The 12,324-nt window shown below is 41.2% G+C and overlaps 1 protein-coding gene across 1 annotated transcript in view; it reads left to right on the top strand.

The window, feature by feature from the left end:
• Positions 1 to 12,324, top strand: part of LOC120729491 (neural-cadherin-like) — a 106,180-nt gene that overhangs the window by 6,831 nt on the left and 87,025 nt on the right. The gene's annotated exons all lie outside the window — the stretch shown is intronic.

Below are 12,324 nucleotides of genomic sequence, written 5' to 3'. Positions count from 1 at the left end.
TTTCTTTCCCCCCCCCCCAGAACAAGCAAAAACAGTCAGAAATCTGATGCGTAACAGAATTCAGCCGCTCCAGTCTGACAGATATTCAGATCTTCCTCCATTTTACCTCTCTCACCTGCAAAACTCTCCTCTCCTGATCAAAGGCATGGCATGTCCTTTATCCTGTGACTACAGCTTGCCAGACAGAATCCTGACGGCAGTCTGGGAGGACAGGCCTTTCTTCTGCTCGTCTCACTCCCAATCCTTGCATACACATATCTCTGATAGAATGAGTCCATTTTTTATTTTTAGAGGTTTCACCTAATATCCCGTGTGGTTTTGCATTAGGATCTGCTTTGGTACTGCAGCAAATTAGTGCTGTGTCTCAAAGTTAAAGGCGAGTGCTCTTGGAGACATTAGAGAAAGAAGGAGTGAGATGTTTTCCTAAATTGTGTTTCTCTCTTTGTATATGTTTGTGTGCAATTATGAGGCTGGATAGTCACACGAAGACTGACCTCAGGTACAAAAACAACATTTTTAATGAGGCCCCATGCGTTGTGTTGTGAGTTATTTTACTTATTGAACTCTCCGTGGCACTGAGCCATCCGTGGCGCTGATGGTCACCTGCTGAATGTCAAATAGAAAGCTGTCAGACAGCAGTCTAATAAACAGATCAAACAGCATTCCAGGAAGGAACATTTAACGCTCACCTTAAAAAGAAAGAAAGAAAATGTCTGTGATGTGGAAAAATAATCAACAGCATTCTCAGATGGCCCCGCCCCTCCCTGAGCCTGGTTCTGCTGGAGGTTTCTTCCTGTTAAAAGGGAGTTTTTCCTTCCCACTCTCGCCAAAGTGCTGCTCATAGAGGGCCATATGATTGTTGGGTTTTTCTCTGTATCTATTATTGTGCGATCTACTGTACAATATAAAGCGCCTTGAGGCGACTGTTGTGATTTGGCGCTATATAAATAAATTTGAATTGAATTGAATTGAAAAACAAGGCCATGGAGATAAATCCTAGAGCTTGAAAATGCATTTTAACAAACTGTACAAAGATAAAGTTCTGCATTACTTTTGTAATGATGCAGGTTGCTCGTTGCAGCTGCAACAATGTGGGATTCCACTCTCTTGTTGTAAGTTTGTGCATGGCCTCAGTTCCCGTATATGGCTGTAACAGTACTCATGGAAAAAATCAAGCCTCTGTTCCTTTTGAGCAACACTACTGATGTTTCCGTCTTGTTTTTTTAACCACTACTTCTATTCCCATTGCTACCATAAGCCATCGCTCGCAGATTAAATGTGTGATTTATTTATTGTTTTTACAGCTTAATGCACGCTTCGGTGGATGATTCCAAGAACACACAGGTTAAAGTCCATGTGGGACAATAAGTACTCTCTGTAATTAGCTGGGGAATGCAGATTTTCTAAATGTGTAGTGAATGTGTCCATTAACTAGTTAATGTGGCCATGAAATGCTAATCACACTGGTGTAAGGCTTTCTTATGTTAATGGATTTGCTGTGGGTACTGCCTTATGATTAGAGTCATCAGAAGAGCTGTTATTAGTGCTGTTGAAAAAGGAGATAAAAAGTCTAGTTTGACACTCTGGTTGCATCAATGCCACAGCCTTTTTGTTGTAAAATGTGTAAAATGCTGCTGTTTTACTTTGGCGGTGCTGGGATTTTGTTTTAGTCTGGATGGGCAGACAGACTACTGGAAATAATGACACCTATTGCTTCCTTACTGGGTCTTATCAGTCATAAAAAATAAACCAGAACATTAAAGCTAGGCTCAGATACCTTTTGTGATTTCATCCTTCTTGTGCAGGTATTCCTTTCTCAATGTCACGGCTTTCCTTTGCCAATGGAGGATTTTTCGGTACTGATCTAATACGTCACTGCATTTTCTTTGGAACAACAGCCTGTCTGTGTTCTTACACCAGCCTGACCACCTTATACTCGTGTATTACCTTCAGTAACAGTTCCACCTTCCCAGATGTCAAAGCAAAGAAATCTCCAGCATTTTTGTAATTGTTCTTCCTTCATAGCATTTTCAAAGAGCAAGCAAAAACTCAGTGTACTCAGATCGCATGATAGTCTATGTGTTGTAAGGCATACTTGCAGTGATTCATTTGTTTGTTTGTTTTTTAACCAGGACTATAGCGCTCCTCTGGATGGAGATCCTTTTCATTTTATGAAATGATAATGAAAATGCATCTCGGATAAATTATTCTGGCACACTGCAGATTAGGGGAACAGTGTTTCTTGATTACTCTCAGCAGGGGTCCATCCTCACGTACATATTTACCCAGAAGAGCATCCGCTTACCAAAAACTCAGCCTTTGCTCCATGCATGAGTCTACGACATGAAATGTTTGAACACTAAGCATTCTGCTTGAGTTTTTGCAGTGATGGGAAAATGTTTTACTTGGATTAATGTTGAATATTTTTTTAATTTGAGATTATCATGTAAAAAATTTTTACTTCAGGATATAATTCGGAGCTGCTGTTTGTCATCCAGGAATATGATGACAGGGTTTTTGTCAGTAGCCCACTAATAGCCCACTTGGGGAACTTGTAGGGAACTTGTAGTGCAGATTACAATTAATCAGAGATACTTGTGATCTCCACTCAGGGAAACCCAGGGAAGTGCTAAGGCTTAACTTATATACCTAGTTGTTTATCTGTTCATTTATATGCACGAGTTACTGTAAGGTAAATCATTCACTGCTCTTTCCTTCTCGCACCAGCAGCAAATCTACATAGCTTTGTTGTTCTGGCTTTGCCACACAGTGCGGCACATTGTGCCACGTTAACAAAGTACCAACATCTTTTCGGGTGGAAACCCATTGATCATAACTGGAATGCTGTTGAGTCTCATGAACTCGATTGAAATTACCCTACTGATATGTAGTGCTGTGATCCCATCTCATATAATTAGTCATTAGTTAGTCTCTGTGATTGGTATTTTCTGCAACAAAAGTTAATGTAATCATCCAACATACTGTCGTGTCTGACTGCTTCCATTTTTAACAAGTTGGGACTTGTTTATTACTCTTGCTGATTTCTGAAGAAATGTCCTCGTATTACGTACCACCATCGTAGCGCCGTGGTTCATTACACCACTTACTTTTTTAATTACACCCGCAAAGTTAGGAATTACTTTCTGTTTTGTAAAAGTAAACAATCAGAAAAGATTTTTTTGCATAATCTCTTCTCATTTAATTATACTTTGCTCCAAACTTTATTTAATTCTGCAAGCAAAGCATTTTGTGCATCTCATCATCAGCATTATGTATGGCGAGTGTATGCACATAGATCAAATTAGGATCAAATTTGAGCCTTACCGAAGGCACGCAGTCAGGATTTCAGGACAAGCTTTGACACTAGTCCTTCAGCTGTGTTGCATCACATTTAGCACACAGTAGCATCGCTGTGTTTATTTAAGAAGTTTGTTCTTTCTCGGGGGCCAATCAAAGCATCCTTGCTTTCTCCTTGACTAGATCCCCTGCTAATGTTGGAGAAATATTTACCTTCTAAACTATATTCAGTAGAGCAGAAATCCCCAGAGAAAACAATGATATTTTTCTGACATAGCTTCTATGTATCAAACCAGCAGTATAAGAAAAAAAGTAAAAGCAATGGAAGTAGGCCATGACTCATGACTCACAGAAAATGGTTATGTGGTGTTGTTTTGTGAAGAGGGAGTGAGGGACCTCTACAGCTTCACTTGTAAAGGATTTTTGCTGCCCCACAGAGGATGTCACTTTAGATTTGCGGTGGAGAATTTTTCCTTTTGGTTGTCCCATCCGAAGAATCCCTTTCTTTGCACCTGAGTGGGAATCTGTTAATGGTATTTGACGGGTTAGGAGGAGTATCGAGCAAGTGGTGCATTCCTTTGTGAGTTGGAATGGGGAATATTGAAGTGGTTTCTCCCGCTCCTTTGGGTATCTGTGGGAAGGGTGGCATTCAGTTTGTGGTAATCACCTCTTCTCAGCCCATTTTGTAAGAGAACTGTCTCCTGCACTCTTTCTTTTTCTCTCCTCCACCCTCGTCTTTCTTCCTGTCTCAGTCTCATAGTCAGCATCTTGCCTCATGCTGTCTTTAATCCAATTTCCCCTTTTCCTACTTGCCCCCGCCCCCCAGCTATATTTGCATATTCCCCTTGTGATGTGAAATGAATTGAGAAGAGATCTCATTTTTGTTTGTAATTTGTGACTGAGGGGCTGTTTGTGTAAGTAGAAAACAATTTCACAAAAAAGCTGTCTGCATTTATTAAATTTCGTTAAAAATATTGCCTCTAGTGATCGTGAGCATGTACATATGGTTGCATGCGCGTATAGATGGGGATTATTTTTCATCTACACATGTGATTCTGTAAATTTGTTTGTGTACCAGTCTGCTTCATGTTAAATCTTGCAATTGGCTTTTTGGTATCCAGATTCCCCATGGCAAAGATTCTCAGATTCATTGCGTCTGACAAATGCTGTGGAGCCATAACATGCCTGCAGCATTATATTTCTGCTCTGTGGTCTCTCAGATATCAAACGTATGTGTCTAAGCAACATCCCCGCCGTCCTCTCTTCTCTACAGTCCTCTCATGTATCTGACACCAGAAAGGAAGAGGGTGTAGGTGCCGCTTTTTTAAAAAGATGGGATTAAGTAGTAAGAACAAGAGCAGAGAGAAGAAGGAAAGGAGCTCTAGTGCACATCTTGAAGAGATATTTAATGTGGATACAAGACATTACTTTCAGGGACACAGAAAGGTCAGGACAAACTTAAATGCTAAGGGCATGGTTACACCGCGTGGCTTTAAGATCACAAAAGTTAAGTGAGGCAAAGGTGTCAAAACCGAACATGAAATAAAAAAGAAACAGAGAAGCACGGAGGCAGAAAAAGATGGAAGAAGTGTGTAAATACATGCCAATGTGTGAGATTGTTGCTTTCCGCACCCTTTTAAGCTTCACTGAAAATAAGTAGAGGGCAGCCAGATGAGAGACAGGGAGTTGTATACTGCTGATGAGAGGTCAGCTTGGTGAAAAATAATTGTCAGATGGTTAGAGGGGAGAAGTGAGAAACTGTTGGGGTGGCAGTAGGGGAATGAGGTGTGCATGTACTCTAGTCTGTAGTGCTGAATGGATGGCTACAGGGCACAGGGGGGTGGGGAAAAAATATAGCGCTGTGCAGCTGCGAAAAGGGCAACGTGTGCTCGTATTTGTCTGAAGATTGTTGGGGGCAAATGGAAGGAAGATGAGGAGGAAAGTATGACCTGCCCTTTGGAGTGGCACGAAGAGAGAAAGCAAAGATGTTCGGTTGAACTTTTTCTCTCTCAGAACAAAGTTCTACACCTTAAGCTGGGTTATCTGCAGATACTGATCCTACTGCTGATCCTATAGCAGTGCTATCTTTAACAGAAAATTATATGTGGGACTAAGTGGGATCATTTTTACAGTGGGTAGGATGAGGGCAGAAAAGTTCTACACAGAGCCCTCCATGTGAAACAGCTAAACGACTGGCGCATCGAATACAAGCATCACAGGAGCACAGTGGAAAAAAGCTTGGAGGAATGGAAATCTATGCCTTTTCTAGTTGTTTCTAATGATTTTATTTTTAACGTTTAACGTCACGTTCGCCTAATTGTTATATAAGCACCGACATGCAGGATAAAACATGCCTTTTTTTTCTCCTGACAGTTATTTTGTTAGAGTTTTCTTTTGGATAAAATCTTTTTGCGGGGTTGTCAGAGATTTTCGATACAGAAGAACAAGATCCTCTATCCAATGTATTCATTATTTGTTTTTATGCGGTTTTCTGTTAAGGATTGTTTGAAAACCGGTGATTTGGTTTGGGTAACCTAAACTGCTTTGTTTAAAGTGAGGGGAACATAACTGCCATGATTAATAATAGTAACGCTGACTCTTGTTGGAGAGAACTCAAAGCAACCAGTGTGACAACTACAAATGAAACCAGTTACTCTCTGCTGACATAATGTTCAAGTTTTAATGGATTTTCTCTCAAATGAAAAACAAATGGAAAAAAATACTTAAAAATGGCTGCATTCACAATTGTCTCCTACAATATTATATATTAGAAATTGGTACTTAAAGGAGTAAATGGTATAAGACTTAATAAATATTATTTATAAACATTAATAATATTAATAAATACTACGTACCACATTTTTTCCATATAAACAGTCAGTCAGTGCCCTTCTTTAGCCACAATTACCGTTTTTTGCTACGCTACTGCTGACTGAAAAGTTCAGGATTTATATTTGTCTTTTTTAAATTGGGCATTGCTGAAATCGCAGGTTTTGTCTTGGAACAGCGTTTCCCTTTGAGTAAATGTAACTAGCTCAGAACTAGCTAGTTACAGTACTAGCTGTAACTAGCTTTGAATCTTGACAATTATTGACTACCACTTACTCACTTACTGGTCTGTGAATTGGCTTCATTTTTTGGGGCAGCACGATGGTTAGCACTGTTGCCTCACAGCAAGAAGGTCCCGAGTTCAATTCCACCGTCAGGCCGGGGTCTTTCTGTGTGGAGTTTGCATGTTTTGTGTTTGCGTGGGTTCTTCCTGGGTACTCGGGCTTCCTCCCACAGTCCAAAGACATGCACTTAGTGGGGATAGGTTAATTGGAAACTCTAAATTGCCCATAGTTGTGAATGTGAGTGTGAATGGTTGTCTCTGTCTATGTGTTAGCCCTGCGACACACTGGCAACCTGTCCAGGGTGTACCCCGCCTCTCGCCCAAAGACAACTGGACGAGAGGCGACACGACACGACACACACAACCCTGAAAAAGGATACGCAGAAGCAAATGGATGGATTTTTTATTATTATTATTAGTAGTAGTAGTAGTAGTATTCTTATTCCTCTGCTAACTAGTCTCACACTGTTTGTCGTAGAGACGCTGTTCATACCTCAGAGTGACTGGCTCGTTCGTGCACTGGTCCTGCCGCTGCTTTGGTGCATAGTAGTATTACTGCTCACTTCTTCTTCCTTTGTATTCTCAAGGTTCTGAGTTCAAGTATACCATGGGGCACTCTTGATGATCAAGCAGAGTTGTATGCTCTATGGAATGATACTACCGTAAAAGGACACTGTGCCACTTTGTTAGGTACACTTATGTTCACTGTACAGCAACAAGCTGTTTGATTATACCGAGAGAAAAGGGCTACTTTTCTCGTGTCACGCCACATTGATTTGAATATCCTTGGTGGACTGTTTGACCTGTGTCTCACCATAGTGTGGCTGCAGCCTGCTGTGGCACACTTTCCACTAACTCATGTGGGACATGCAAGTTTTGAGTTTTGTTGCGTTGCCGTTTGAGTTAGTGGGTTAATACATGTTCTTTAACGTTTTGGAAGCTGAAGGTTGTGAGTTCGACTACAGCTTGGCCCACTTTTTTCACCATGCTCCCATGAACCTACAGTATGATTAACAGAAACACACTTCAATTTCAGAATGTCTGCCTCTTTATTAGGCACACCTGTTTTCATAAACAAGCTGTTTATCGACAACTTTTTGCTCCCATCGACAGCAAGCCACAGTCCGAGTCTGCAAGTAGCAAGTATCCCAACACTTTCGCCTGGAGTTGCGAATTCTAGTTATTATTATTTTTATTTAAAATTGTCTTTTTTAATCCATCTACACATTTTCCCAATCACTTGCTCAGTCAGACTCACTGTCACAAGGCAGAAGTCAAGGCACACCCTGGGCAGTCTATCACAGGGTTATTAATTATTAGAGATGCAGTGATTGCAATTTTCTTGTCCAGTTCTTTTGGCCTGTCAATAAAGAGTATTTGCCAGTTTAGAGTTTCTTTTCTTAAGCGCTGTAATTTACAGCATATACAAAGAAAAATCAACACAAAATATTCTTTTCACAATGAAATAAATAGTTAAAACTTTACTATTTCCCCCAGATCTCAGTAAAGTAGATCTCTGACTGAAACAACTGAAAATAAAGTACTCAGCCATAAGAAGGAGCGCTGTTACAAATAAATAACTAAGAATGAGTTGCTGTACAGTCACCTTGACATTTTTTACCTTACCAAACAAAAGTAGGTGCAACAGATTTATATAACAAACCAAATGTCAGTTACTTACATCATCTTCTAGTATGTTTAGAACCTCACCAGATAACAAGACATCCGCCCTTTTCTCTTTTTCACTCGTCTCCATAATTTTCCTCGTAATTGCTTTGATCTTTTCACTGCTCATACCTAAGACTCTCACTGAGGCTGCTGTCTTGTGGTTGGCTCTGAGCATTGTGTAGCTTTAGCTTTAGCCACTCTGCCTTTGTTGGCTCCTTTAAAATGTCAGTGTTCAGCTGGGGTGGAGGTGACTGCATAACTGTCTTTACAACTGGGATGAATGTGTCACTAAGAGAAAATTATCTTTGGGGACTGAAATAATTATTTTTGTATCAGCTTGCTATCATATTTAAAATGGGACTGTATGTGGATTGAATCGTTCTTGGAACCAGCCCCCAAGTGACCATTTCAAGAACTGCAGTTTTTAGTTGTGAAATTGGCGTGTAATGTGATTTTGTCACGTCTGGCCTTTAACTAAAGTTTAAGATCACACATTGCTCTGATCTGGGGTCAGACTGGTAAACCCCGTGTACCAGAACAAGCTGTTAAGGAAGGAAGTTAAGACGTTTACTCAATGTCAGCCCCAAAAATAATTAAAGCTCGAGAATTGTGGACTATTTCTGTTATTCTGTGGGCCATCTTGGAATTACAGAAACGTGGGCATTCAGCTCACACTCATACTGTATATCACACATGTTGTGTGTGGTGCAGCAGGAGATGAGTGCAAGCATATGTGCTGTCGCACAGGGCTGTGAGGATAGTCATGGCGACAGGGAGTTTTTATTCGGCCAAGGGTCTGCATTATTGATGCCCATTACCACAGACATTGTCAGCTCAAGACATTGCACAGAGGCAGGCGCTGTCAGGTAAATGTCTCGCTGACCTCCAATAGCACAGATTCTCAGTATTCCTCTGTGCAGCCCGATGTCTACCTGTGTGATAAATGAGCACAGCTCACACATTGAACAAGAAGCTTATCACCAGTGGAGAAGCTTTTGTTTTAATAAATCTAATCCATGATGCTCTGACACCAGCTTAGCGGGAAACAAAGGTGTGAGTTTGGGGGTTTTGTTGACATAATTTAATCATCTGCTATTGTGTTTGCCTTGTTTCCCTTAATGCGGAATGATTTGTAATGAACCGGTTATGCTTTAGCTCATTGGCTCGCTGCCTCATCTGCCACTTCCTCCATCCATCTAAAACTTTTGTTTTTGCCCCACCTTTGCATGCTGGGTAGTTTCTCTGTGACATTTCCCCAGAGAGCTGAATTGATTTTGTGGTATTGATTAACTAGGAGCAGTTTTGCTCACAGTCACAAAACATCACTTTAAACAACAATTTATATGTCGCCGAACAGGCTGTGACAGACTGTTGCTGATAGTTTACAAACTGGCAGAGAGGTAGGTGTGTGATTGAGTCGAAGGGCTGATAGAACTGTCCTGAAGCACTCTAATGAATCAGCCTTTCAGACAAGCCTGCCTATAGGCTAGAATGAGCAAAGGAAAATTGGAGCTAGCGCTGGGACATGTCGTGGGAATTCAATGCTCGTGCTTATTTATCTATTTGGTCTTGAATTTTTCAACCTTTTGTACCCAAAGGTCCAATTAACTGAGCATAACAATGGTTGCAGCCCTGCATTCGGTGGCTCAAGAAGGCACTGAAAAACACACAGGACATGGACAACTTTGAAATCTCTGCCGGGTGAACTGTGAACAAGGAGATTTCTTAATGCTGTGCAAAAGATCACATGGCTGGCCAAGTTTCCTAGTGAGATGTTTTGACATGCCGTGAACTTTGCTTTGGAGCAAAGCGGGCAAATTGCAGAAATTGTAGTAATTGCGTGGCACCAATTTTCACATCCTTTTGTTAAGAAGATGAAAATCAGTGCCATCCAAAATGAGATGGTAGAGTGAAGAAAAAGGGTCGCAAAAGTTTCGTCTCACTGGCGATCAAAAAGACTATAGAGAAGACTAGGGAATTGAGGCCCAGATTAGAAGATGTGTTTGAAGATGATGTCCATCTCATGGTTCGGTTATTTAATCCATTGCAGAAAAACAGACAGAGAGAGAGAGAGAGAGTCCAACTGATTGCAGGAGCAGGTGTCTTAGATGTGGAGATAATGTAGTGCCTCTCAGGGCTGATGGGCATCGAGGGGGGAGAGCAGCTACATGCTACATTGCTATATGGATGTTTAAAATTAGAGTTTGAGACAGTTGCAGAGATGAAGAATGATATGCAGACAAAGGATCTTAAGATTGTGGGTGACACACAAAAGACAGTATTTGTTCTGATTGTTTCCTGATCTGTCTGTTGTATGCTTCTGTTATGTTCCTCCTTTCTGTACTTGGACATTTCTGCTTTATCTGTTCCAATCTTGGCTCAGGCATGTGCTTGTGGAGCATGCGTTTTTTATTTCTCTAAATGTGTTCCAGCTACGAATTTGTGTCTGTTCTCAGCGGAACCACTGAACGTGCAAGGCTTTTTTTTTTCTCCTCATCTATCTTTCTCGCTGCCTCGACAGTGTAGAGCTTAATTCTGTCGACTAATCAGACCATATGGTCTCCACAGTCTTATGATGTGCTGAGAAGGATGGGATAGGGATGTTACGGTGTCATAAGTAGTGCCAGCCTTGCTGTGGAAACAGGGAAGCATGCACCACTGCCACGCATTAAGGATCAAGAATTAGAATTAAGTTTCCTGCAGCTCTTAAACCCGCTTTTGTTGAAAATTAAATAAAGAAAATGGCAGGGAAAGGGATCCTTTCAGTTTTGCTTTCAGCTTTCTTATTCTGCAAGAACTCTGTTGCCTAGGCTCCGTCCACAGTTTTGCATGTCATTTTTCACAAGTTATCGACTCATAATTACTTCTGCCCTTTCTGCCCTGACACTGCAGCTGCCATTTAATCGAGTAATTTCAATAATTAATTGTGTGAATGTGCGATAAGTTAGTTTTGATGGATATCTCTAACTGAGAAATGGCTGCGTTTGTCAAACACTAAATTGAGGATCTTACCATAAATGTTCAGTCCGCCCCGTGAATAATTGTGCGTTCAAAGTTACAAATGAGTCACTCAGCTTGTCTTAATATTTGGATTGAGTGCAAGATCACCCTATATTTACACTAAATCCAACTGATGGAGTGTTACTACTTTTAATAATGTTAGTATGAGCTCATCCACTGTGAGCGCGTGAACATTATCACAGATTTGGGGCATTAAGGTTGATTATGAATTTACTATAATCATGAATTTCTGTTGTTAACATAGCCGTGATAGCAGATATTGTGATTAATTGTGATGACATGGGGAGGTTTAAGACTTGGATTTCCTCGCACACAGTGGGTGATAAACATTGATCTTTTTTAATCTTGCTGGCCTGCTGCTAATGACGGGAGATGATGGTCCACACAGGACAGACTGCTCATGGGATTAGATATCTAAATGAGGAGTTTATCCTCTCTTCCTCTTCCCCCATTGCCAGTAAGCCCGCCTGCAATCGCATGCTGAGTTACAGTTTAATGCATGTGGACTAGTATAGTGTATAGCATGTTATTGTGCATCTTTGTCTAAACACACATGGACAAAACATGTCTGTGTGTGTTTAATCGAAGTGCATTCATGCAAGTGTGGAGGAGCACTGTCAGAGCTCAAGTCCCGCTTCACGCAGCTGCTCCATACTAATCTGCTGTACTTCCGCAGGAACACATTTGCTGTGCTCAATACATTATTGTACTTTTGCACATAACAGATAGTGATGGGGTGTTCCCGGAATGCCTCCTTCTATGGTGTGCTAAACAAACACAGTCCAGTTCTGGTTTCAGTGATAGATTAATGCTGTCTCACCCATACACTGTGGCTTGTTTTCCCATTAAACCTGTGCGGCTGCCTCTGTTGCTTCTGCCTGGCCCTGGTTTTGCGTTTGTATTCGTGTGTGTAGCATCTGAGCTCGTGCACAGGCTGTGTGTTTGTTGGTTTGCCTACACGAGTGTGTCTATGGAAAGATATCGAAAGTGCTCCTTGGACCACCCCCATCAATCACCAACTCGGAAGGAAATGGAGAGAGGGATAGACGATGGAAAGAAAGATGGAGGTCACCACAGAAAGAAGCATCCAGAACGAGGGAGAGGGGAGTCAGAGGAAAAATGGATGGAACAGTCCAGGCTGGCTCTGATTGAGCTGGGTAGTGTAGTTTATATCCTTTAAAGATAAGGCTGGGGAGCACTGCTCAGCAGCTTCCTCCCCCTGTAGC

Source organism: Simochromis diagramma, unplaced genomic scaffold (assembly GCF_900408965.1).
Source record: "Simochromis diagramma unplaced genomic scaffold, fSimDia1.1 OVJJ01000293.1, whole genome shotgun sequence".
In the NCBI taxonomy this organism is placed as follows: domain Eukaryota; kingdom Metazoa; phylum Chordata; class Actinopteri; order Cichliformes; family Cichlidae; genus Simochromis; species Simochromis diagramma.
Note: the sequence above shows the minus strand (reverse complement) of the source record. Positions and strands in the feature narration are given on the sequence as shown.